Raw genomic sequence first — 27,022 nt, 5'->3', positions numbered from 1 at the left:
AAACAGAGTAGTTAGAAATTTACATTGTTTTTAGTTTTTTCTTCAATTACAATGAGTGCTTTTTTTAAAGATAGCTTTTGTGTATGTATTTAATTTTAAAGATTTATTTATTTATTTGAAAGTCAGAATTACACACAGAGAGAAGTAGAGGCAGAGAGAGAAGAGGGGTCTTCCATCCTCTGGTTCACTCCCCAAGTAGCCACAATGGCCAGATCTAAACCGGACAGGAGCAAGGAGCAAGGAGTCTTCCCTTGGGGGTCCAGGGGCCCAAAGAGCTGGGCCATCTTCTACTGCTGTCCCAGGCCATAGCAGAGCGCTGGATCTGAAGTGGAGCACCCGGGTTTCGAACTGGTGCCCATTACGGATGCCAGCACTGCAGACAGCAGCTTTACCCGCTACATCACAGCACCAGCCCAAGCTTTTATTTAATGAATGCAAATTTCATAGGTACAGCTTTAGGAGCATAGTGCTTACTTTTAGTATTTAAATTGAAATATCTTTTCACACATAGGGGCAGTATGCCTTGACTTGAGAAAAACTCAAGTCCCAGTCTTAGATAATAAAATACTGTTGGTGGCTTTCTATTTTAAGTTCTTTTAAACTATAGCCAGAAATCTTAATTTCAGCTAGAAAACACACTTGTCTGTTGTGTCACTCCTGATACTTACAAACACACATCTAAGATGAAGATAGAAAATAAAGATTAAATAGAAAATCTGATTTAATCTTTATTTTCTCATGTCTTTCTAAAACAGGATATCAATACCAGTGTAAATGTAATGTTGTAAAGATAAAATGCATTCATGGATCAAGTATGGCTCCTAGTAAATAGTGATTATTCAAGAAACATTGCTTATTATTTTTGGTGTTTGATATCTCAGTGTAAGAAGTAAGGAAGCAAAGTTTATGAGCTTTGCTTCTATGTATGCAGTACCTGTAATATCATAGGGCTTATAATAGTTGACGAAATTTCAGTAAATATTTGTGGAGTGAATGGAAAATAGTAAATGTATTACTAGGTTTGCCAACAATATCTGATTCTTTTGTTAAACTAATGCTTAATCAGATTAATGAGAACTTTTGCATTTTTAAATGTTTATTGATTTAATTTATTTGAAAGGCAGAGAGGGAAGGACAATGATAGAGATCTCTCATTCACTCATTCACTTGCCAGACACATACAAGAGCAGGGACTGGGCCAGGTCCAAGCACTCAGTTCAGATTTCCTATGTGGGTGGAAGGGACACAACTACTTAGCCATCACTGGCTGCCTGTCAGTGTATTAGCAGGAAGCTGGAATTGGAAGCAGAGCTAGGACTCCAACCCAGGCACTCCAATATAGAATTATGCAACCCAAGTGGTTCCTTAAGCTCTGTACCAAAACCCATCCTATTTTGCATCTTTAAAAGTAGTTGTACTGGGCCAGCGCCGCGGCTCACTAGGCTAATCCTCCGCCTAGCGGCGCCAGCACACCGAGTTCTAGTCCCAGTTGGGGCGCTGGATTCTGTCCCGGTTGCCCCTCTTCCAGGCCAGCTCTCTGCTGTGGCCCGGGAGTGCAGTGGAGGATGGCCCAAGTGCTTGGGCCCTGCACCCCGTGGGAGACCAGGAGAAGAACCTGGCTCCTGCCTTCCGATCAGCGCAGTGCGCTGGCCGCAGCTCGCTGGCCGCGGCGGCCATTGGAGGGTGAACCAACGGCAAAGGAAGACCTTTCTCTCTGTCTCTCTCTCTCACTGTCCACTCTGCCTGTCAAAAAAAAAAAAAAAAGTAGTTGTACTGGCCCGTTCTGTGGCGCAGTGGCTTAGGGCCGTGGCCTGCAGTGCTGGTATCCCATATAGGCGCCAGTTCTAGTCCTGGATGTTCCTCTTCTGATCCAGCTCTCTGCCCTGGCCTGGGAAAGCGGTGGAAGATGGATCAAGTCCTTGGGCCCCTGCACCTGCGTGGGATATCCAGAGGAAGCTCCTGGCTCCCAGCTTCAGATCAGCAGAACTGTGGCGATTGCAGCCATCTAGGGAGTTTACCAGCGGATGGAAGACACTCTCTCACTCTCTCTCTCTCTCTCTCTCTCTTTCTCCTTCTCCCCCTCTCTCCCTCTCTCCCTCTCTCTGTAACTGTCTTTCAAATAAATAAAATAAATCTTAAAATATAACAAAAAGTAGTTGTCTAAAAGACTTTGTGTATCTAATTACTCTGTCACATAATTACTGTCACATAATTTTAATACATTAGCCCTAAATTTGTAGTGAGAATTGGCCACTTTCACATGCACACATGTATTTCCATAATCATGCATATTTGTGTATACATACGAATACATTTTTAATTGCATTGGAATTTTTCTATCTAGTGTCCTAATTTCCGTGTTATTTCTTTATTCATTGTGCATGCAGATTAATTTTTTAAGATTTATTTATTTATTTGAAAGAATTACCCAGGCCATAGCAGAGAGCTGGATCAGAAGTGGAGCAGGTGGGTCTCAAACTGGTGCCCATATGGGATGCTGGTGCTTCAGGCCAGGAAGTTAACCCACTGTGCCACAGCGCTGGCCCCAGATTAGTTAAATTTTATCAATGAAACTTTTGAGAGTCAGATTTTATCGATGCATTAGTACTTAACTAAAGAGTTGTGATATGCTTCTGAAGTAATGCTTATGTACACTTAGAAAATACTTGTACATTTTACGAACAGGTGAGCATCACATCATATCACGTTTGAGATGTGAAATCTCTGAACACAGAGACCAGATTTCTGTTTCACAGTGATAAATCTCCAGTATCTGTTAGTTCAAACAATAAATGAGTGTTAAAATCAATGAATGAATAATTGAAGGAGTAATGGAAGAAATAAACAAATACATGAGTGATTGGAGGAAATTGGAACATTAAAAGCAGCAAATAAGTATTTGCCTCTTTTTATAAAATGCCAAAATAAAGTATACATCTTACAACTTAAATAAAGAAATAAATCATCATTAGGGACATGCTGTTTTAGCTTAACAACTCCAAAGTTCTGCTCTGAAACTGACCAGAACTGTGAGACATATAGCTAGATGAGTTAGTGAAATAGAGGAGAAATTTAATTTCCTTAGTTAATTCACTCAGACAAGGAATAAATAGCTTGAGAAGTAAAAACTGTCTCCAAACAGTGATCTCGTTTCCATTTGGGAATGTTTTCAAAATCATTCCCAGTTTTAGGCTTTCATTTTCATGGCAGAATTTTATGCCAATCACTTTACTTAGTAATTTCCATAATGTTGGCTGTGTTTGAAGTTCTGGGTAGTGTGTGTATGTGTGTGTGCACAATGTATATGCACTTTGCTGTTTTAAAAAATTCTTGTGAGAAGTTTCTCTTTCTACGATCTCTTCACTAGAACGTGCAGAAAATGTTATACTGACTTAGGTATATACCAGAGCATATGAAAAGAAAACCAGATAACAAATTCAGCTGAAAGTGTTATAAAAATAAACATTATGCAAACAGGCACAAAACTAAAATGCAACTACTGATCTCCATCTTGAACATGCCTTTCCTTGATTCCTTACCCTGTCTCAGCACAATATTTATAATATGGCCTAGGTTCAACATAGGTGTTTAATGTTATTTAATTCCAAGATGTTAGACATATTTCATAATGTTGGTATATTTCTGAAAGAAGCTATAATGATTTGTGACTAAGAAGTGCTGATAGAGATATGAAAAATCAAAATAAATGGATTAATATACCATGTTAATTGATTAGAATCTTTAATATTGCAGAGATGTCAAATTTCCCAAAATTTATGTATTGATTTTAAGCATTTCTAATTAATATTTCAGTATGTTTTTGCTTTGTGTGTAGAAGTGATGAACTTATTCTAAAATTTTTTTAACTTTTATTTAATGAATATAAATTTCCAAAGTACAGCTTATGGATTACTTTATTTTTTTATTTATTATTATTTTTTTTGACAGGCAGAGTGGACAGTGAGAGAGAGAGACAGAGAGAAAGGTCTTCCTTTGCCGTTGGTTCACCCTCCAATGGCTGCCACGGCCGGTGCACTGAGGCCAGCGCAACACACTGAACTGAAGGCAGGAGCCAGGTGCTTCTCCTGGTCTCCCATGGGGTGCAGGGCCCAAGCACTTGGGCCATCCTCCACTGCATTCCCTGACCACAGCAGAGAGCTGGCCTGGAAGAGGGGCAACCGGGACAGAATCCGGCGCCCTGACCGGGACTAGAACCCGGTGTGCCAGCGCCCCAAGGTGGAGGATTAGCCTAGTGAGCCGCAGCGCCGGCCAGCTTATGGATTACAATGCCCCCCCCCCCATAACTTCCCTCCCACCTGCAACCCTCCCCTTTCCCTCTCCCTCCCCCCTTCCATTCACATCAAGATTCATTTTCAATTCTCTTTATCTACAGAAGATCAGTTTAGCATATATCAAGTAAAGATTTCAACAGTTTGCAACCACATAAAAACACAAAGTGAAAAATACTGTTTTGAGTACTAGTTATAGCATTAAATCACATTCTAAAATTTTTATGTGAAAGGGCAAAAAGTCAATAGTAGCCAAGAAGCTTTTGAAAAGTAAATTGAATAGATTCTATCAGGTATGATGAGCTTTAGTATTAAAGGAAGTGTGGTACTGGTTTAATAATTGATATGGATAGAGATTTAGATATGGATATGGATGATGAAAGAGAATGAAGAGCCAAAATACAGAGCCAAATTTTATAGATACTTGGTAAATAACAGAGGTGGTTCTTGGGAAATGGTGGGAAAGAGTAAACATTACAGGGCCAGCGCCGTCGCTCACTAGGTTAATCCTCCGCCTGCAGCACTGTCAATATAACATTTCATATTGGCGCCAGGTTCTAGTCCCGGTTGCTCCTCTTCCAGTCCAGCTCTCTGCTGTGGCCCAGGAAGGCAGGGGAGGATGGCCCAAGTGCTTGGGCCCTGCACCCGCATGGGAGACCAGGAGGAAGCACCTGGCTCCTGGCTTCAGATTGGCACAGTGCCGGCTGTTGCAGCCATTTGGGGAGTGAACCAACGGAAGGAAGACCTTTCTCTCTGTCTCTCTCTCTCACTGTCTAACTCTATCTGTCAAATAAAAAAAAAAAGTAAACATTAGAGTAAATTATCTTGTAAATCTTAAAAATATAATAGGATGCAAACCTAAATTGCACAAAAATAAATTCCTTGTATTGTAAAAATCTGAATAAAGAAGGAAAATCTATGAAATATTTGGAAATTTGAAAAGACCGATACTGTATGTCATTACTGTCATGTGGAAGCTAAAATACTTGGTTGTGTAGATGTGGAGAATAGAATAACAGTTACTACAGGCTGGGGATGTGAGGCTGGGGATATAGAGGCAGTTTAACAGGTACAAGATTACAATTAAGTAGGAAGAAAATCTTTAGTGTTACATAGCACAGTAGGTTGTGGTTGTCTACAGTTCAAAATAATTTATTGAATACTTCAAAATATCTTTAAGAGAGATGTTGAATGTTTCTAACAAAGAAATGATAAATTTTTGAGATAATGTATATATTTGCCCTTTATTATTACACGTTATGTACATATTATCAAAATATCACTATATAATCCATAAACATGTACAATCATGTGCGAATCAAAATTTTAAAAAATAGGTCAATATTCTTCATGACCATGGGATGGAAGAGGATTTCCAAAAGCAGATATAAAAATTGTTAGTTATAAAAGGAAAATTGATGAATTTCAGTATATTAATATTGAAACTTTCTCTTTATTATGTTTCAGGTAAAGTAGACCATTCACAGCTTTAGATCTCTGACTTAAAGTATGTTTTATATGTAAAATCCCCTATTGACCATTGGAATCAAGCATACGAACTGTTTTGGCTATTGATGCTTTTTTTTTTTTTTTTTCTGACAGGCGGAGTTAGTGAGAGAGAGAGAGAGAGAGAGACAGAGAGAGAAAGGTCCTCCTTCCGTTGGTTCATCCTCCAAATGGCCAGGAGCCAGGTGCTTCCTCCTGGTCTCCCATGTGGGTGCAGGGCCCAAGCACTTGGGCCATCCTCCATTGCCTTCCCGGGCCACAGCAGAGAGCTGGCCTGGAAGAGGGGCAACCGGGACAGAATCTGGCGCCCCAACCGGGACTAGAACCTGGGGTGCCGGCGCTGCAGGTGGAGGATTAGCATAGTGAGCCACGGTGCTGGCCTCTTGATGCTTTTTATAAATAAAGATTTAGTTATTGATTTGAAAGGCAGAGTCACAGAGGGAGATTGAGAGAGAGAGAGAGAGAGAGAGAGAGTCAGAGACATCTTCATCTATTGGTTTATCTTTCAAATGGCCACAATAGCTGGGATTGGGCCAAGTCAAAGACAAGAGTCTGGAAATCCATCCAGGTCTCCTATATGGCTGGCGGGGATCCAAGCACTTTGTCTATCTTCTGCTACCTTCCAAGGTACATTAGCAGGAAGTTGGAATAAGAGTGGAGCACCTGGGGCTCAAACCAGTGACCTTATGGGAAGCCAGTGTGTGGGCAGCAGCTTAACCACCTGCACCACAACATCAGGCCCTTTTTGATATTTATTTTAAAAAAGAGATCCTAGAAAAGTTGTAATTCCAAGGTAAACTGAAAGAACCACATGAACAGTAACATCTGACAAACCAAACAGGAAATTTCTAGTGTCATTTTTCTATGATGGTTCTTGGGATTCCATTTGTGTTAGAATTTAAGGTAGCATTTTATAAATATAATATAGATTGGTTTACTATGTTTTGGACATGTTTGTGATGAAATCAAAGTAACGCAGGTAACAATAAATTCAAATTATATTAATTAGTTAAAACTAGTTCAAATCTCCTTCATAATGAGATAAACTAATTTGAGAAAACCAAACAATCTCCTGCATGTGAATTCTCTCAGTGGAATAATTTTGTATACTTGAGTCCATTATTTAGAAATGTGTGATCCCTAGAAAGGCTTTCAGTACAATTAGTGTGTAGTTCTCATTCTTCTTGATCTTTTATACTTATGAAAAGACAAAGTAGATATATAAGTGTGTGTATATATATGTATATAAATATGCAAAGTCTAGACTTTTTGTTAAATCTGAGAATTGTATGTTATAGATGGATATGCAATCCAAATAGTATAGTACAAATTGTCACAGTTGGAAAGAGTTGATATTAGTTTAGGTTTCACTATATCTGCCTAGAAAATGTTAAAATATGGTGCTAAAACAAAACAAATTGTTTCTAAAAATGTTATAAACTGGAACTGGCATTGTGCTGTAGTAGGTTAAACTAGTCTGTACTGCTGGCATCTATGTAAGCACTTGTTCGAATTCCTGCTTTTCCACTTCAGTTCCAGCTCCCTACCAACGTGCCTGGGAAAGCAGCAGCAGATGACCCAAGTACTTGGGAGACCTGCATGGAGCTCCTAGCTCAGTCTGCCCCAAGCCTAGTTGTTGAAGCTATTTGGCAACTGAATCAGAGGATGGATAATCTCTCTATCTCTACCTCTCTGTAACTCTACGTTTCAAATAAATAGATCTTTAAAAGGATAAATGATTATAAAGTAAATTAGTGATTTAGAAACTCCACCTAAATCTCATAAATACACACAAAACTCACTTCATTATTCCATACCAAACTCGGGTAGGGATAAAGCAATGAAAAATGAACTTTTTAATATTGATTACCCATTTGGACTGTCAGACGTGCAATAAAATGTTAACAGAATATGACCCTCTACCAAGACCTAATTTTATCCAAATTCTAGCTGTTCTATTAATAAACATATTGAAATCATGAGTTAAAACTTCTGAGGCATGGAGCAGGCATGTGGTGTAGCAGTTTACCCTGAACATCTGCATCCCATATCAGAGGGCCTGTTTGAGTTCCAGCTACTTAGCTTCTGGTCCAGCTTCCTGCCTTTGCACCTGGGGAAGCACCAGATGATGGTCCAAAGACTGGGATCTCTTACACTTACGTGGGAGACTTAGATGGAGCTCTTGGCTCCTGATTTCAGTCTGTGCCAGCCATTGGTTCTGTCTGTCACTCTGTCTTTCAGATAAACACATAAACAAACAAACAAGCTCTAAAAAATTTGAACTATAAAATATTAATTTTACAACTTGAATACAGTTAAGGAATTATTAGACACCAAAATTCTATATCACCTCAACTGTCGATATATGAAATATATGAACACCCAAGCACATACCTCTCCAGCCATCCTGCATCTCTTACCTTGTTTGAATTTAGTTGCAGCTCTGTATCTAAGTTCTTGCTAATGGATTTCAATCAGAAGGACATTTTCTTTCTTCTTCCAACAAGCTGAAATAGAACACAACACATGATTATTCAGGCCACATCCATGCCTAGGATTTGAGTTGCAACATAGGGGAATGAACCTGGGTTCTTCAGTGAACATGTGAAGGAAATCTACCTGTCAATTCAAAACACTTCACTCAGTCTGTTACAAATGGGAACAATACTCTTTTTTTTTTTTTTTACGATTTATTTATTTATTTGAAAGTTAGAGTTACAGAGAAAGAGAGAGAGAGAGATCTACCATCAGCTGGTACACTCCCCAAATGGCCACCATGGCCAGGACTGGGCCAGGCTGAAGCCAGGAGCCAGGAGATTCTTCTGGGTCTCCCACATGAGTGTAGGGGCCCAAGGACTTGGGCCATCTTTATTGCTTTCCCAGGAGCATTAGCAGGGAGCTGGGTTGAAAGTGGATCAGCTGGGATTAAAACCACTACCTGTAAGAGAGAGCCGGCTGCAGACGGCAGCTTTACCCACTACATAGCTAGCCCCAACAATACCCTTTTTAAAAATAATTTACTGATCATTGGATTTCTGTTTTTTGCAGAAGCCCAGATTGAACCTAAGTAACACACAGTGGTTTAATTTGACCCTTTCATTGTAAAGATTCAGGCAGAAAGTTCTGGGGACAGTTCTGGGGAATAATATTGGAAAGTGGTAGAATTTGAGCTGAAAATCTAAGCAGTTCAGTACATTACAATATTGTGAGGATGATTTTGTAAATAAATGACCATAGTAAAGAAATGCAGATAATTACCCAGGGATTAACCAGTAGGAATGAATGTACCTCTTCTCTATCCAAAGAATCAGAATAAGTAGCACAGCTACCATGAGTAAATTATACTAGGGGACCCGTTCTGTGGCATAGAGGGTTAAGCCGCCACCAGCAGTTCTGGCATCCCATATGGATGCTACTTCAAGTCCTGACTGCTCCACTTCCCATACAGCTCCCTTTTAATGCACCTGAGAAATCAGCGGAGGATTCCCCAAGTACTTGGGCCCCTGTTCCCATGTTGGAGACAAGGAAAAAGCTCCTGGTTCCTGTCTTCTAATCAGCCCAGCTCCGTCCATTCGGCCATTTAGGGAGTGAACCAGCAGATGAAAGAACTTTGTTTCTCCCTCTCTCTTTAACTCTGACTTTCAAAATAAATAAAATAAATTAAAATTCCTCAGGACTCCTTACCTGGGCTCTTTCCAAGTTCTTGCCGAGGACTATACAATTTGAAGACACAAAATTGAAAGTGTTTAACTAGGGTGGACATTTGTTTCAGTGGACTCAGATGCCATTTGGGATGCCCTCCTACCATCCCAGAGCATCTGGGATTGAAGCCCAGCTCAACTCCATATTCCAGCTTCCTGCTAAAGTGCACTCTGGGAGGCTACAGGGAATGGCTCAAGTACTTGGGTCTTTGCTGTCCACATAGGAGACCTGGACTGTGTTGCTGGCTCCTGGACATTTAGGGTATGAACATGCCATAAGGTTAACTGAATTGTCACAGTGTGTGGTAGAAACACTTTTGGAAACTATTGCTGCATCAAACATTGAGATGATTGTCAACCACATAAATGCATCATACTAATCTAAACTTAATGTAACCCAACTCAACTTTCCATAAGCAAGTTTTCAAAGCAAGGTTCTATCCAATTCTTGTACCATGGGCATATCAGTATTTTAAAAGCTCTAAAATATAATAAACATTTTTAGAGGGTGAACACAAATGTAAACAAATTTATTCAAAAAGCTCACAGATCTTAGATATGCTATTATAATTGCAATTTGAAAAACATTTTGAGATATTCTGTGAAACAGATTTCAAAATTGATGTATATTTTATTATCTTTTGTCCCCCTTTCACTCATTTATTAAATAACAGAAAATATTTAGATTCATGGAGTATGAAGTGGAATTCACAAAAGTTAATAATTAAATCATAAAAATGATCTGATATCTATCTGATAAAATATCAGATCAAATAAAGCAAATATTTATGTAGTTATGTAGGGAGATAAACATTAGGGAAAGCAATAGATGCATTTTAAAATTATTTGATCAATGACAAGAAATATGACTTGTGAAGACATTAGAAAATATTGAAATTTTTTATGCCATCATAATCATTATTTTTAAGGTTAACATGAACCATTGATTGAATTAAAAACTGTGTTATTGCAATACTAGAAGGCAGAAAGGGGAAAATATGTGTCATCTTACATTGGTATGACTATTGTGAAGCAGGGAATAGTGACTGTGGCATAGGACAAAAACAATAGATCAAAGATCCAAATAATTTGAGAGACCAGAAAATCAGAATTGTGAAACTGTTTTGGAGGGCATGGCAAGATTCAGAGTAAGTAATTCTGAATATTTGGAAATTAGTACAGTATAAAGAATGAACTGGGTATTCAAAATGTATAGATCAAGTTGAACTATCTGTTTCACTTACACACCCTGTGGAATTGCTAAGATTTTAAGCTCAGAAAATTTAGTAGAGATGAGTAGGAGAAAAAAAATCTTAAATATTTCATATGTCATGTTCATAGACTGGTATTTCAAAAAGAAGAGATTCTTCTTTTTTTTTATTTTTTGACAGGCAGAGTGGACAGTGAGAGAGAGAGACAGAGAGAAAGGTCTTCCTTTGCTGTTGGTTCACCCTCCAATGGCCGCCGCGGCCAGCATGCTGTGGCCAGCACACCGCACTGATCCGATGGCAGGAGCCAGGTGCTTCTCCTGGTCTCCCATGGGGTGCAGGGCCCAAGTACTTGGGCCATCCTCCACTGCACTCCCTGGCCACAGCAGAGAGCTGGCCTGGAAGAGGGGCAACCGGGACAGAATCCGGCGCCCCAACCGGGACTAGAACCCTGTGTGCTGGCGCCGCAAGGCGGAGGATTAGCCTAGTGAGCCGCGGCGCCAGCCTGAGATTCTTAAAGTGACAAAGAAGTGCATGATTTGGATGGGGGAGAACGGAGAACGTTGCTTTAACTTAAGTTACCTGTGGATTCTCCAAAAGCAAAAATCTGGTAATAACCATTGCCAAGGATTGGGCAGTTCGTAGCTAAATACAGAATGAAATGTAATTTCTCAAATTGTGTTTTTTTTTTTCTAATGCTTACATTTTCAACCCCTGCTAATTAAAGCATCTTTGAATTTGAGATGTAAAATCAAGTAAGCTAAGGTATGTGACGGCAATTTGTAAACTATAATATAGCATACAAATGTTAGTTACTATTTTTATACAGAACTGGAAGAAGATGTCTTAATATCTTCATGTACTTCACTGGCTTCAGGTTCCATGATAATTGAAATAGAACAAAATACAAGTTAATATTTGATTTGCAAATTGTGCAAGTTCTCCCACAAATGCTGTTATAAAATTACACTTTATATTTAAGCAGGATCACAAGTATAATGTATTTTCCCATTATTTTACATATTTTTAAAGTTAGTACATTTTCTTAAGGTGAGAAGGGATTCAAAAGTGTTGCTAAAAACTTTTCAGGGGTGAAAAATTAGTTTGGCTTTGAAAATTCCGGTTTTAGCAATGATTACCTTCTCTACCCCCTGATTTATCATTCATTTAATTATTATCTTCTTTCCACTTGCATCAAGGCTTTGTGTCATTCTCATGAATATTAATAAAAGTCCCTAAATGTACTAGCTCTAAGGCTTTCATGCTCAAAGTCAAGTTTTGTAATAGCTGAAAACCAGTAACTTCTACTGTAAAGACTCAATAATTTCTATTTTCTTTTCTTATTTGAATGTTTGAGAGTACGCCCTATCAGAACTCTAAAAATAACATATTGAATCTTTATTATCATCAGAAAGTTTTTAAAAAGTCCTTTAAGATGCATGACCTTTTCTTTGTATGAAGAAACCAATGATTTTTAAGCAGCATGTTCTTTTCCCTGAGGCTAAAGACATTTTCCCCTTTAATTGAAGTAATTTAGAAAACAAAGAAAATGAAGCAGCTTCTGTTTTCCTAAAATTTTCTACAGGAACAGTTTCTGTTTTTTTTTTTTTTTTTTTAATGGATGAACTTGATTAATAGATGAATTATTTTGATATTCCATACCATGTTCTGTGGATTTTTAAAAGTATAATCATTCCTAAGCTGCTTTATCCCACAGACTTCCTTACTTTAGTAAAAAATCATTCTTTTCCATTTTTGCTAACCATAAACACTGGAGTTCTGTTTAACTATCTTCTTTTTGATTCTCCATATCCAATTCATCTGCAAAAGCAGACAGTACCATTGTAGATGTGTCAGATATATCAGAAGTTGTTCCAATTCTTTAACTTCCATTATAACGACCAATATTTTACAGCATTGCATAATCTTCTACTGCATCATAAAAATGTTGGATATAATTTTCCAATTTTTTAATGCCTAAATTTACACCTGGCACAAAATAAGTGTCACAAACATTGCTTTAGTAGCTGAGGAATTGAGGTAATTGTAAAGTGATATCAATTAACTAGTTAATAAGGATAAGTATTTTAAATTTTGGATCAATGTACAAATGATAAAAGATTGGCAATTGGATGCCATTCAGTACTTTAATATTTATTTTTTCTAAAAAAAGGAAATTAGAATTTTTGAATGTTTTCACCATAAGGAAATAAGAAATGTTTTTGAAGTGATAGATATGTTTTTCTGGCTTTTAACATTATACAAACTATATATGTATTAAATCAATATATAATATCCCATAATATGTACAATTTTATGTATCAATTAAAAACAAAGATAAGATAGATATTTTAAGAAATAAATTATATTGGAATTCTAGATTAAGAAAAACAATGCTTATATAAAATAAGAAGCAATCTTCAATGACCATACATTTAATATGGATGTCTTAAACAGGATACAAAGAAGTCATACAGGAATCAAATTCTTTTTTTTATTTTAATGTGGCTTTTTAAAATTTTTATTTTTAACTGACATAAAAATTGTACATATATGTGGGGTACTCTGAGATGTTTCAATACATGAATGAGTGGTATTTAAAAAAAAAACCTCATGGAAAACACATATTTCAAAAAACTGTGAATATCAAAAATTTTACACCAAAAACTTATCTTTTAATTCAGATTTCTACAAAGTTTTGAAGTGTGTTTAATATATTCTGTAATGTTCAAATCAGGGTAAACATATCTCTCTCCTCAAACATCTGTCAACAACATTTCTTTATGGTGAAAATACTCATGATCCTTTCTTGTATGGTTTTCCTTAAGAAAAATGCATAATACCTTATTATCCGTGGTCATCATTCTGTACAATAGAATACCAGAACTTATTTCTCCTTCAGAACTATAACTTAGTACCTATTCATCATCTTCCCATCCCTGCCTCATCCTAATCTTCCTCCCCAGCCTCCTGTGATGGTCATTGTACTCTCTTTTTAAGTTATATATTTGATGTTCCCTTTTTTTTTTTTTTTTAAGATTTATTTATTTATTTGAAAGTCACAGTTACACAGAGAGAACAGGAGAGGCAGAGAGAGAGACATCTTCCATCCACTGGTTCACTCCTCAGTGGGCCGCAATGACTGGAGCTGCACAGATCCGAAGCCAGGAGCCAGGAGCGTCTTCCAGGTCTCCCACGCAGGTGCAGGGGCCCAAGGATTTGGGCCATCCTCTATGGCTTTCCCAAGCCATAGCAGAGAGCTGGATCAGAAGAGGAGCAGCCGGGACTAGAACCGGCACCCATGTGGGATGCTGGCGCTTTAGGCCAGGGCATTAATCCGCTGTGCCACAGCGCCAGCCCCATGTCATTGTACTCTCAATTTCAATTGTATCAGTATTTTATGACTGACATATGACTGCGGTCATGTGGTACTTGTCTTTCTGTTGTTCGCTTATGTCTCTTAACATGTCTTTTGATTCCTTTCTTACTCTGTTTAGTGTGTCTATTAGAGATTTTTGCTTTGAAGTAAGCATAAAGCTTACAAAAGCCACTTTTAGTTATTAGCAATCTATTTTGATCATTGATACCAAATTAACATTGATTATAAAGACAAATCAACAAAAAAGAAAAGAACACTACACTTAAACTCTATTTCATTCCCCCATATATTATGAAACTTTGATGCCATACTATACATGTTTCTATATTGCCTACCTTAGCAAATTAATGTAGCTGTTATTCTTTTTGTTAGTCTCCATAAGAAAAATGAATAGGTTATGCACCATGTTTATAACATTAGAACATTCTTAATTTGTATAATTAGTCTTACCAGAGAATTTTCGACCTTCGATTGTTTTCTTCCTCCTCATTAAAATGTTTTTTTTATTTTTGCATTTGAAGAACTTCCTTTAACATTTTTTGGGGGGATAGGTCTGGACATAATAGATTGTCTCAGTTTTTGTTTGGGAATATCTTCATCTCTTCTTCATGTCTAAAGGATCGACTTGCTGACTACAGTATTCCTGACTGACATGTGTGGGATTTTTTTTTCCCCTTTTCAATACTGTCTTTTGGCCTGTAAGTTTTCTGGCAAGAAGTCTACAGTCAGACAGATTCTATGTGTTTCTTGTCTTTTCTCGGGCAGCTTTATCTTACTTTGTCTTTAACCTTGAATACCCTGACTGTAATGTCTTCTGGAGTAAACTTCGGTGGATTTAGCCTGACTGATGACCTAGCTGTCCCTGGATAGTGGATAACTGTATCTAGATTCAAGACATTTTCTGTTCTTATCTGTTCGAATATGCTTTCTGTTCCTTTGGCCTCTTGGGTTTCTGTTTCACCTTAAATTATTTCCATCTCTGGAACTGGGCAGGCGTTTGGCCTAACAGTTAAGATGCCCACATCTCATACTGGAATGCTGGGGTTCAATGCCTCTGTCTGGTTACTGACTGTATTTCCTGTTAATGCAGATCTTAGCATGCAATGATGATAGCTCCAGTAATTGGGTTTCTGCTACCCATTTGAGAGACCCCAATTGAGTCCCTGATGCTTGACTTCAACCTAGCTCCTTCCTGGATGTTGTGAATAATAGCGAGTTAACCAGAGGATGGGAGCCCGTCCTCTCGTGCTTCTCTCTCTGCGTATCAAATATGAAATTTTTAAAAATTAAAAATAAATTTAAAAAGTAGTCTGTCCCTGAAAGCTTCTTTCTAGGGCTGGGATAGGCCCAGATGCCTTATTTACATTCACTGATCTATTGTCAGGAACCACAGAGTTCTCAACCTGTTTCCTATCTGAAATCAAACTCTTTATTCCTCAAATGTATATTCCTCAAATGCACACAATGTAAATGTGCTTCATAACATGCAAATGCACAAATATGAGTGATAACTGCAACATTATTTGTTATAGCTCAAGTATTTATTGTCTATATTAATGGATAAATTAATCACGTATCTATACCATGCGATAGTACACAAGAATGGAAATAAATTACTGATAGTTGAAGATCTATGAAATAAAATAAAACTTTTTATATAAAATTCAAATATAGTCAGAATTACTCTGTATTGAGTGCAGTTAGACTGGAGGTCAGTTTTGGGAATATGGAGTGACAAAGGAAAACAGTGCTGTGGATTGATGCAATGGACCTTTTATAGGTCTGGATGGTAGCTAACCAGATATAATTTGTAAAAAAAAAATTTAGTTATTTGAAAAGCAGAGTTAGAGGGGCGGGGTTGGAGGGGGAAGATCCACTGGTTCATTCCTCTAATGGCCGCAATGAGCAGGGCTGGACCAAGGCTGGAACCAGGAGCTTCATCTGGGTTGCCCACATGGGTGGCGGGGGCCCAAACACTTGGGCCGTCTTCTGCTGCTTTTCCCAGGCCATCAGCAGGAAGTTGGATTGGAAGTAGAGCAGCCAAGAATCAAACCAGCAGCTATATGGTATGCTGGCATCAAAGGTGGTAGCTTGCTGGCACCGTGGCTCAATAGGCTAATCCTCCGCCTTGCTGTGCCAGCATACCGGCTTCTAGTCCCGGTCAGGGCTCCGGATTCTGTCCCGGTTGCCCCTCTTCCAGCCCAGCTCTCTGCTGTGGCCAGGGAGTGCAGTGGAGGATGGCCCAAGTGCTTGGGCCCTGCACCCCATGGGAGACCAGGAGAAGAACCTGGCTCCTGCCTTTGGATCAGCGCGATGTGCCGGCCACAGCGTGCCGGCCACAGCGCGCCAGCCATGGCGGCCACTGGAGGGTGAACCAACGGCAAAAGGAAGACCTTTCTTTCTGTCTCTCTCTCTCTCACTGTCCACTCTGCCTGTCAAAAGAGAGAAAAAAAAAAAAAAGGTGGTGGCTTAACCCACTATGCTACAGCTCTAGTCCCTAAGCAGATATATTCACTGTGTAAATAAGTAGTTGCCCATCTTTGACTCATTTGCTTTTCAAAACTTTTGTGGAAAAATAGAATTAAAAGAAGATAAAATTTTCCATTAACATTTTGAAGTCCCTCTGACATGATATTCTGGAATAAACTGTTCTAAAAAGATTGGTAGAGAATATCTACACTTATTTATATCTTTGTGTATATATATATATATATATATATATGAAATCAATATAATCTATGTAACATACAAAAGATATGCACGGGAGAAAAGAGATAAAACTTTAATGGACTTTATATACTTTATTATATACTTTCTTATATAAAAAGTATGCATTTTATGATACAGTATGCCCTAAATAGGACATAAAATATGCCAAATATAAACAACATGACTCAAAATTTATTCTTATTACTTCAAAATTTACACAAAATAAATTAGTTTAGAAATGATTGCTATCATTGATAATAATTAATTGGGTAATGATAAAATCACATACATTAGAAATACTTCATTTTATTCAAAGCTGAATATATTGTACTGTATTCCATTGTCTACTGAGGTCCCTGTCAGTCTCTGATTTCTCCAGGAAAATTGAAGAAAATATCGAAAAAATGAGAAGTAAATGTGAGATCTCTTTTCTGATGCTGTTGTGTTATAATATTTTGAAATATTTTAGATTATGGGAATGCTTTTATGACATTTAACATAGTATTTTAATTTTTGGATAGCATATTTTTCATTCGTGTTGTAGTGAAAGATTTAGTAGATGACATTTATTAAATAGGATATTGTTAAATATTATTATTTAAGTTAATAAATGAATTGTTTAAGTTGATTTCACTTTAAGCAACTGAGATAAAGCTATATGTTACTGCCACACTGTACTTTTTGAGTTTTGGAAGAATTACTTCAGATTCCTATAATAACTCACTAATCTATTCGGTAGTTTGAAACTGGGAAAATTAGGCCATTTCATATAAATATTTAAAAATAATCTGTAATATTTCTAGAAGACCAGACTTTCTGTATGAGCATATCTGAATTTTAATAGATACTGAAGCTGCATTTCAGTTGTGTTACTGTGAAGTAGACATTAAAGTCTATTTTAAAGAATTTTTTATATAAATACGACTTTTAAAATACGTTCACATACAGCACAAAGTGCAATTAAAAATAAAAAATGTAAAATAAAATGGTAAAATCAACTACATTCCTCAAGTACGGTTTTCACCTTTGTTTTCTCATTCATGCATCTACTGGTACAGCAGACTGTTACCTCCCTGATTTTCCTCCCTTTGCCATATGGCTGGTCATCTGTTATATGATAAAATAATACAGCATGTTCCAGAGTCTATGGGGGATACAACCCTGCTGTAGAATGTTCTGCCCAGATCTCAACAAACCTGGACTAGATGACTCTTCCTGTATAAATCACACTCTGCTTTCTTAAACAAAAATGTAATTCATCTCATTTTGTTCTGTTAGGTAGAATAAAAAACACCCTTCCTTTTGCCAAGGTATTTGGCCAAGTTCAGGCTTCCATGATGTGTAGATAAGCTGGCATTTTATTCTTTCTTTGGCTTGTCTCATGTGACTGAGCGATTAGTTAAAAGCCCGTGTAAGATACTTTTAAAACACTAAACAATCTGCTCTCGTGCATATTATGGACTAAATAGCAAATGCTTATTATGCTTTTGCATATGTCAGTTTGAAATTGAGCAAGAAACAAAAATCCAACCTGTAAAAGATCTGGAACACATTCAAGAGAAATGGATGAGCATTTTCAGAAACCAATATATTTTCATAAATTTGTTAAAAAAAAACCTCAAGTGGAATCCACATAAGAACAGAACATAGGAAATCATTTTACTCATATTTTAAGATTGATTAAATAGTCAAAAAATAAAATAAAAAATAGGAATATCTTCTCACCATGTTTTGAGCTAGAACATTCTCAGAGCACACACACAGTGGAGCAGACATCTATCCTTGATGACACTGTGCAAAACTGTTATTAATTAATTTTTAATAAGTCCTTTGGGTGTTTTTACCCAAATAAGTTTTAAAGACAACCGAGAAACATTCAATATTGGAATGAAGTGCTCTATTGGACTTAATGATGTGGAAATTGTTGATGTAAAACAAAACTAAATAAAAAACAGCTTATATCCACGTGGAAAATGAATAAAAATTCTTCTGAGAAAAATATTTTAACTATGGTAAAAATAAACCAAATAATTTTAATATGATGAACAGTTTTTGAAACATCTAAGTATCAAAGAAATAACATTCCAGTCCAAATATATTTGAAGGTGTGTTTATTATCACTATATTCTTTATGAAAAAGTATGAAAGATTTAGTAATACTGGAAATAAAGCATCAAGTTTGTAGATGCATGCTAGAGATTTTAATTGCTTTTATAATTATAAAGAATCTACATTTCCTGACAGTTTTCAAGAAAAGGATTCTTCCAGCCTTCCAATTCTCCTTTAAAATTTCAAGTTGATTTAAATATCAAGCAATTAATAAAAATTTAGTAAAAGCCTACCTAAATAATACTAAGCACAGTTCAGGAAGCAGTCCACCCTTTATGCTATGCCTTCTTTTGTATACTGTTTCTGCACAGAATCCTGTAACAAGTCATGTGGACAATCAATTGGTCTGATCTCTCCGTACACTTACTCTTTTAAGTTTAATTATTTTTATTTTAAATATTTGAAAGAGGGGCAACGAGAGGGAAGAGGGATCTAGTCATTGATCTACTCCCCGAAAGCCTGCAACAGCTGGGGGCAGGCCAGGCTGAAGCCAGGAGCTGAGAAATTCTGTTTGGGTCTCCTACAGGGGCAGGAAGGCCCCAGGTACTTTCATCTGCTGTTTCCAGAGAACATATTAGCTGCAGCTTAATCAGAAGCAGAAGTGGGACTCAGTTCCAGGCACACTGATATGGGATGTGGGCATCCTGAGCAGCGGTTTAACCCACTGTGCCATGATACCCTACCTTCATTCTTATTTTTCAATCAGGTAAATGATATCTACCTAAACTAAAAATATTACTATACCAAAACCAAGATTCATATAGTACTCGTTGTATCATTTTACTCTCCTTTTCAGACTTTGTTGATTCATTATTCACTAGGCAGAAAAGAGACATCACCAGAGTGAATCCTGTAGTGAATTTGGCTGTATCTTGTGTTTTCAGTTTACTTTCTCACTGCCTACACCCTACCTTCCACAAAACACTCATCATTTTCTCCAACCAAACTGCCATTATTTGGAACTGTCTTGCATTCCATCTCTTCTCTTTTGTTTAAATTTTCCACCAACATATTTTCTTTTTAAAGTCATCATTGAGGTAGAATTCACATAGCATAAAATTTACATATTAAAATGTATAATACAATAATATTAGCATGATAACAGTTGTGAAACCATCACATAATCAATTTAGAACACTTTGCTCACCCCAAAAATAAAACTCCCTGCAAATATCAGTTACTCCTCATTCCTACTCTTTTTTTAAACAATATTTTTATTTGCATAAAGTGAACAAATTTCATATTTACAGACTTAGGAACATGGTGATACCTCCTTCCCTATCTTCCCTCTGGTCCATGCTCCCACTCTGCCTTCTCCTTCCTTTCTTATTTTATTTCTTACAGTGACATCCTTTCAGTTTATTTGTAATCATAAGATAGCCTTCCACTAAGAAAACAATTCAACAAATGTAAGAAAACAAAAACTGTTCCACACCAGTAGAGACAAGGGCTATAAAACAATAATTTTAATTCTCAAAATATCAATTTCACTAACACACATTATATTTTTTTTCAAATGTACTGTCTGCTATTGTCTTCTCTGAACTCTTGTATGGGGGCCAGCACTGTGGAGCAGCCGATTAGGCCACCGCTTGCAACACTGGCGTGTCCTAACAGAATGCCAGTCTAGCCCAGATAGTCCATTTCCAATCCAGCATCCCTTCCGTTACATCTGGGAAGGCTACAGGAGATGACTCAATTACTTGGGCCTCTGCCACTCATGTGGGAGACCGAATGGAGTTCTGGCTCCTGGCTTTGGCCTACCCTAAACCTGGTTGTTATGAGCATTTGGGGAGTGACCCAGCTGATGGAAGATCTGCCTTTATCTCTTTAGCTTCTCCTTCCCCCATACAAATAGATGAATAAAACTTAAAAAAATACTTGTATGTAGACTGACTTCATCTTGAAGATATTAACAAAATGGTAATAGCAATTCCAGCTATGAAATCCACACACCAAAATTTTACGGAGAAAGGGAAGAGTTTCTGTACTTTCTGTCCATTTTTATGTGAGAGGCAAGACTTTATGTATCCTTAATTAGAACTGTAGTATATGCCCATTTTTAATCACTGGTAAAAAGAATCACTGGTGAAAAGGAGATTTCCATTTTTGTCTTATAGAAGTGAAATAGTTTGGGTATCCACACAATCATCTGTTAGTCTTTGCTTTTAAAGGAGCGAGTAGAGGATGTTTAGTGTTGAGTCAAGAAGTGTCTTCCACAATCAGCATTCATCCATTCATTAAGTCTTTTTATTTATTTATTTATTTATTTATTTTTTTGACAGGCAGAGTGGACAGTGAGAGAGAGAGAGACAGAGAGAAAGGTCTTCCTTTGCCGTTGGTTCACCCTCCAATGGCTGCCGCGGCCGGCGCACCGCGCTGATCCGATGGCAGGAGCCAGGAGCCAGGAGCCAGGTGCTTCTCCTGGTCTCCCATGGGGTGCAGGGCCCAAGCACCTGGGCCATCCTCCACTGCACTCCCTGGCCACAGCAGAGAGCTGGCCTGGAAGAGGGGCAACCGGGACAGAATCCGGAGCCCCAACCGGGACTAGAACCCGGTGTGCCGGCGCCGCTAGGCGGAGGATTAGCCTAGTGAGCTGCGGCGCCGGCCCATTCATTAAGTCTTTTCTAAAATAATTATTCATTGAAAACAAGACAGAACATTCCCATCTCCTGGTTCATTCCCCATTTCCCACAACAGCTGGAGCTGGTCCAGGCCAAAATGAGAAGTTGTAAACTCGGTCTGAGTGTCTGACTTGGGTATAGGGCCGTGGACTTGAGCCATCACTTGTTGCTTCTGATGATGCTCATTAGCAGGAAGTTGGCATTGGGATCAGATGCGGGACTCAAACCGAGGCACCCTGATGTAGATGTGGGCATCCAAACTAGTGTCTTAAGTGCTAGACCAAACGTTTGCCTCTCACTTTTAATACTACTGTGTAATTGTATCAGTGTGCTGTGGCCCAGTCAACAGTAGAGGGAGCGGGAAAGACTTTCCAAATGAAGCGCTGCCTTGACTGAGACTTAGGCAAGTTATAAGTAGGGTTTAAGGAGCAAAATATTGGTGAAATGAGGAAGAAGATTCTGTCAATTCTGCCACTTATGCAGTCAGTAAAAATATCTGTTGAAGGCCAGCGCCGCAGCTCACTAGGCTAATCCTCCGCCTGGCGGTGCTGGCACACTGGGTTCTAGTCCCGGTCGGGGCGCCAGATTCTAGTCCCAGTTGCTCCTCTTCCAGGCCAGCTCTCTGCTGTGGCCAGGGAGTGCAGTGGAGGATGGCCCAGGTGCTTGGGCCCTGCACCCCATGGGAGACCAGGAGAAGTACCTGGCTCCTGCCTTCGGATCAGCATGGTGCGCTGGCCGCAGTGCACCGGCCGTGGCGGCCATTGGAGGGTGAACCAATGGCAAAAGGAAGACCTTTCTTTCTGTCTCTCTCTCTCACTGTCCACTCTGCCTGTCAAAAAATAAAAAACAAAAAAATAAAAAAACAAAACAAAACAACAACAACAAAAAAACTACTGAGTATCTCCTATTCACAGGTCAGTTTCTAATCTTGATATTAGAGCCCCTGCCCTTGTGAGATTTATATTAATGGAAACAATGAACAGATATATAGTATTAATTAATGATGAGTGTAAAAGTGATGGGAAGTAACACTTTACATCCATATTTCTCCAACATTGATGTGCATATGAGTCACTTGAGGATACTACTGAAACATAGATTTTATCTGAATTGATTTAGGATACAGCCTGTGATTCATTTGTGATAAGATCCTGGCCATGTCATTTCTAATGCCTTAAGACCTCTACTCTGACTTGTGAAGCTATCATGTGATAATTGACCAGATACCTAGGCAAAATGGAGTATACCCTTGTGGGAGAAAAAAATTCCCCAGGAAAGGAATAAATATAAATGCTCAAAGTAGAAAATTACTTGGTTTCCAGCAGTTTATACACCGTGCTAAGGATTTTGGATTACTTTGTGTGTGATGATGTGTTCTTGCAAGATGGAAGCTATATTATAACTGATATCGGAGATGACCCCTTAAATTCTATACAAAAATGTGGCCCCTTAAATTTCCCCAGAAGCACCATCTGGGATGCCATGTATGCTACCGGAATTTAGGGTGCCATGCGGTATCACCATATGCTTATTAATAAATCTCCAATATTAATAAGCCTGAGAGGGTTCTTGCCTAATATTTAGAGAAGAATTCTAAATACCAGCACAGATAAATGAGGCAGCATGGTACATTTTAAGCCTTTATTCAGTGAGAGAAATCATAGAGTAAGAGTGGTATCTAAGAGAGAGAGGTAAATCTGGGTTCATACCAAGCAACAGGAAACAGCCATGTGGAGGAGCATCTAGGCCAGGAAGCTTAGGGCATGTGGCCCTGGAGGCTCAGGGCTACAGCCAGCCCCCTCCTGGCAAGAGGCCAGGGCCGAAGAGAAGGCTGGACATACCTTGTCCCAGGCTTTTAACCCACTTCCAAAGGGGAGTGGTTAATTAACCTGATTGGCTGGTGGGCACCCAGGTATGGCCAGGTAGGGGCATGAGGTCACTCAGGGGTGTGACAAAGGTATCAGGTAGGGTGTGAGGTCACACAGGGGCATGGTCTTCCAGCTCACAAATCTAATCAATTTAATCTGTATGCCTGCCTACTTCGGAACTAGAAGCAATAGAATGTGTGTGTGTTCATTTGAGTGTTTGCAGGGATGAGATAGAGAAAGAAGAATGGAGGAGAGAAATTTATTTTATGGAATATCTTATACAATTTTGGAAGCTGGCAGATTTACAACAAGCGTTGTAGGCCAGCTGGCTGGAGACCCAGGGAAGGGGTGATACTGCAGTATTCAGTGAGAAGAAAATATTCTGGCAGAATTCTGATTCACAGGGATGGCAGTCTTGTTTATTTTCATAATTTCAACTGATTGAATGAGAACCTCTTACATTATGGAAGATAATCTACATTGTTCAAGTCTACAGATTTAATAGTTAATCCCATTTTATAAAATAAGTTCACAGAAACATCCAGACAAGTTTTACTAAGTGTGGGTAGCACAGCATAGTCACCTTGACATGTAAATGTAATTGTCACCAAGAGCATGTAGATGACTTATCTGATCGTGCTATTTCCATTCAGTACATTTCAGTCATACCTCTAATATACATGAGTGAAACTAAATGATTTATAATATTGCTTCCAACTCCAAGACTCCAGAATTCTGATAAACAGCCGACAGATAATCTCTTGGACCATGTACAGATGGAACATATTTCTGGATTGAAACTAAAGTGATGTCAAATGCTGTTCCAATGGCTCTTTTGACTCAAAATTACCTGACTTAATCCCAATTTGATAGGGTACGTTTCCTGAGCTGGATTCTCACCCAGTAGACAAGTGACATTGGATTTGACTCTGAAACCTACTATCTTCAGCATCACAGAGGCAAGAGTAAATAATTTGCCCTCCTATATAGTAAAATTGCAGAAATTTCTTCAGTGCAGATCTTAACAAGATTCTTACAGAAACTATCCCAATAGGACTTTGTAATTTGATATAGAATTTTTATATGACATGTATAAATGTGCTGTGAAGTTTCAAAAAGATCTAATTTATTTCATCACATCAAAGATGATCCTAATCTGAACACTGACCTTATTCAAACATTTGAAAATTTACCACTGAATACAAGTTTATGAGGATTTTTTCCTTTTAGTGATACCCCAAGAAGGAGCATGCATTGTGTATCACTCATTAGATTTGATGATCAATCACTATCATTATAAATCTTCTACTAATTATATACTCTATAGTTAATTTTCAGCAGTTTATCTATTAAAATATTTTGTCAACTTCTTTTATTTTTTTTTTTTATTTTTAACAGGCAGAGTGGACAGTGAGAGAGAGAGAGAGACAGAGAGGAAGGTCTTCCTTTTCCATTGGTTCACCCCTCAATGGCCGCTGCGGCCGGTGCACCACGCTGATCCGAAGCCAGGAGCCAGGTGCTTCTCCTGGTCTCCCATGCGGGTGCAGGGCCCAAGCACTTGGGCCATCCTCCACTGCATTCCTGGGCCACAGCAGAGAGCTGGACTGGAAGAGGAGCAACTGGGACTAGAATCTGGTGCCCTGACCGGGACTAGAACCCGGTGTGCCAGCGCCACAGGCGGAGGATTAGCCTATTGAGCCGCAGTGCCGGCCCTGTCAACTTCTGATGAGCAGTTTATTTGTGATATGACTGTAGCTCTGAAATCTATTTTAACCATTAAAAAGTCTATCTTGAGATTCTGCTTTTATCCATTACTGTACCCCATTTCATTCATTCTCAGTACCAATTATCAAGAAAGAAAATCAGCATTACTCTGTTGCACATCCATATTGGTAATCTGGTTGAATAAGGAGACCATCTTCAAAAATTGAATTTTTTTTTAAATTAGCATGACTGCCTTTGAAAAATAATCTCCATTCCAGTTATATTACAAAGAGACACGATTCTAATTCCAATTTAGTAACTTCATTAAGTTTCACAGAAAATTTTTGATTTTCCAAGTGCTGTGGTATACTTATTCCAGGTGGAAAAATTACAACTGTATTTGGGGAATAAGCGGTCATAAAGAGGCAGGTGTGAGTTAGAACATTGTGGAAAAATAATAAATTGGTCCAATAGCATTAAACTCTGCAGGAAGATTATTTGCTGAATAACAAATGAATCCAGATTCTTTATAGGGAAAATTCAGATTTCTTATATAACTTTAGTTGAATGGTTTCTGTTATAAAACATTACAATTTTATTGGAAAACTGAAACTAAGTTTAAAATACTCCAAGTAGTTAGTTTATAGAATTTTGTCTAATTAGCATACTTCCCCTTTCTTATAACTTCTGGGAATATCTAAAATAGATACATTAATAATACTATTTAACAAAATAGTAGATAATTTTCCTTGCAATGTTACAGAAGGAACCTGAGAGGTCTTGTGCTCTGGTACTTTTTTTTTTTTTGACTTTTTAAGTAACATTTAATGAAAAAAAGTACATTTAATAGTCCAGGTGGGCAACTCAGAAAACAGTTGAGACCCAGTCTATTCTAGGCTAGGGTTTTTATGTATAGGTGTTTGGGTCCTTGTTTCTCCTCTCCTGTACTCCAGTTCTTAATTGCAAGCTGATTTGAGGACAATTGAGAAGTAGCTACTGGTCTGTTCAGATCATATAGTTTCTTTGTTTTTCTAGGACATCATTCCAAATTGTGACTTTACACTCTTCCAAAGCCTGCTAGATTTGTGTTTTACTAGGCTGCAGGAAGAAAAGGAATGGCTCATTCCTCTGGACTGTCTTTAGTATTTAATTTCTTTCCAGATTATGGGCTATAAATTATTTTCACAACATCCATAACTTACTATAGTCAATGGGATTATTTTTTCATATATTGCTAATGTTTTCCTTTGCATTTTATGGATTTTTGGTATTTTTTTCCTATATGTTATTCCATCCACATCTTACCTGAGGGTAAGGAAGTATCGATATGGTCTTAACTGTATAAATGAAATACATGAAATTTTCTCCCTTTATATAAATAAAAAGTTTTAAAAACTACTTTTCAATTTGAAAGAAGTATTTCTACTATATCATTTTTAAATATTTTCTTTTTATTTGAAAGCAGATATAGACATATACCTTGAATACCGAGAGAGAGAGAGAGACAGAGACAGAGAGAGAGTTGTCTTCCATCTGCTGATTATTCTCCAAATGCTCTCAAACAACCAAAGCTGGGCCAGACTGAAATCAGGAGCTCAGATCTCAATCTGGGTCTCCCAAATGGGTGGCAGGGTTGCAACCATCACCTATTGTTTTTAAGGTTAGCAGGAAGCTGGAATCAGAATCAGAGATGGGACTCAAACCCAGGAACTGTGATAAGGGTGCAGGTGTCTCCAAAGTGGCATGTTAACCATTGCATCAAACACCTGCCCCTTAACTATGGGAGTAAGAGTGATGCAGAAAAGAAGATATGAACCCAAATGACAGAGAGATGCAACAGTAACAATTTAATAAAAGGAACTATTTTGTGTTCACTCTTTATCCCAGAATGTAAATGCATTATTTTATTTTGACTCTAATTTTAG

General features: G+C 38.0%; 1 protein-coding gene across 2 annotated transcripts in view; it reads left to right on the top strand.

The window, feature by feature from the left end:
• CTNNA3 (catenin alpha 3) overlaps positions 1 to 27,022 on the top strand; it is a 1,694,949-nt gene that overhangs the window by 1,146,412 nt on the left and 521,515 nt on the right. The window lies entirely within an intron of this gene.

The sequence above is a fragment of the Oryctolagus cuniculus genome, chromosome 15 (genome assembly GCF_051225735.1).
Source record: "Oryctolagus cuniculus isolate XC-2025 breed Fujian yellow rabbit chromosome 15, ASM5122573v1, whole genome shotgun sequence".
NCBI lineage: Eukaryota > Metazoa > Chordata > Mammalia > Lagomorpha > Leporidae > Oryctolagus > Oryctolagus cuniculus.
The sequence above is the reverse complement of the archived record's forward strand: the minus strand, read 5'-3'. Positions and strand labels throughout refer to the sequence as shown.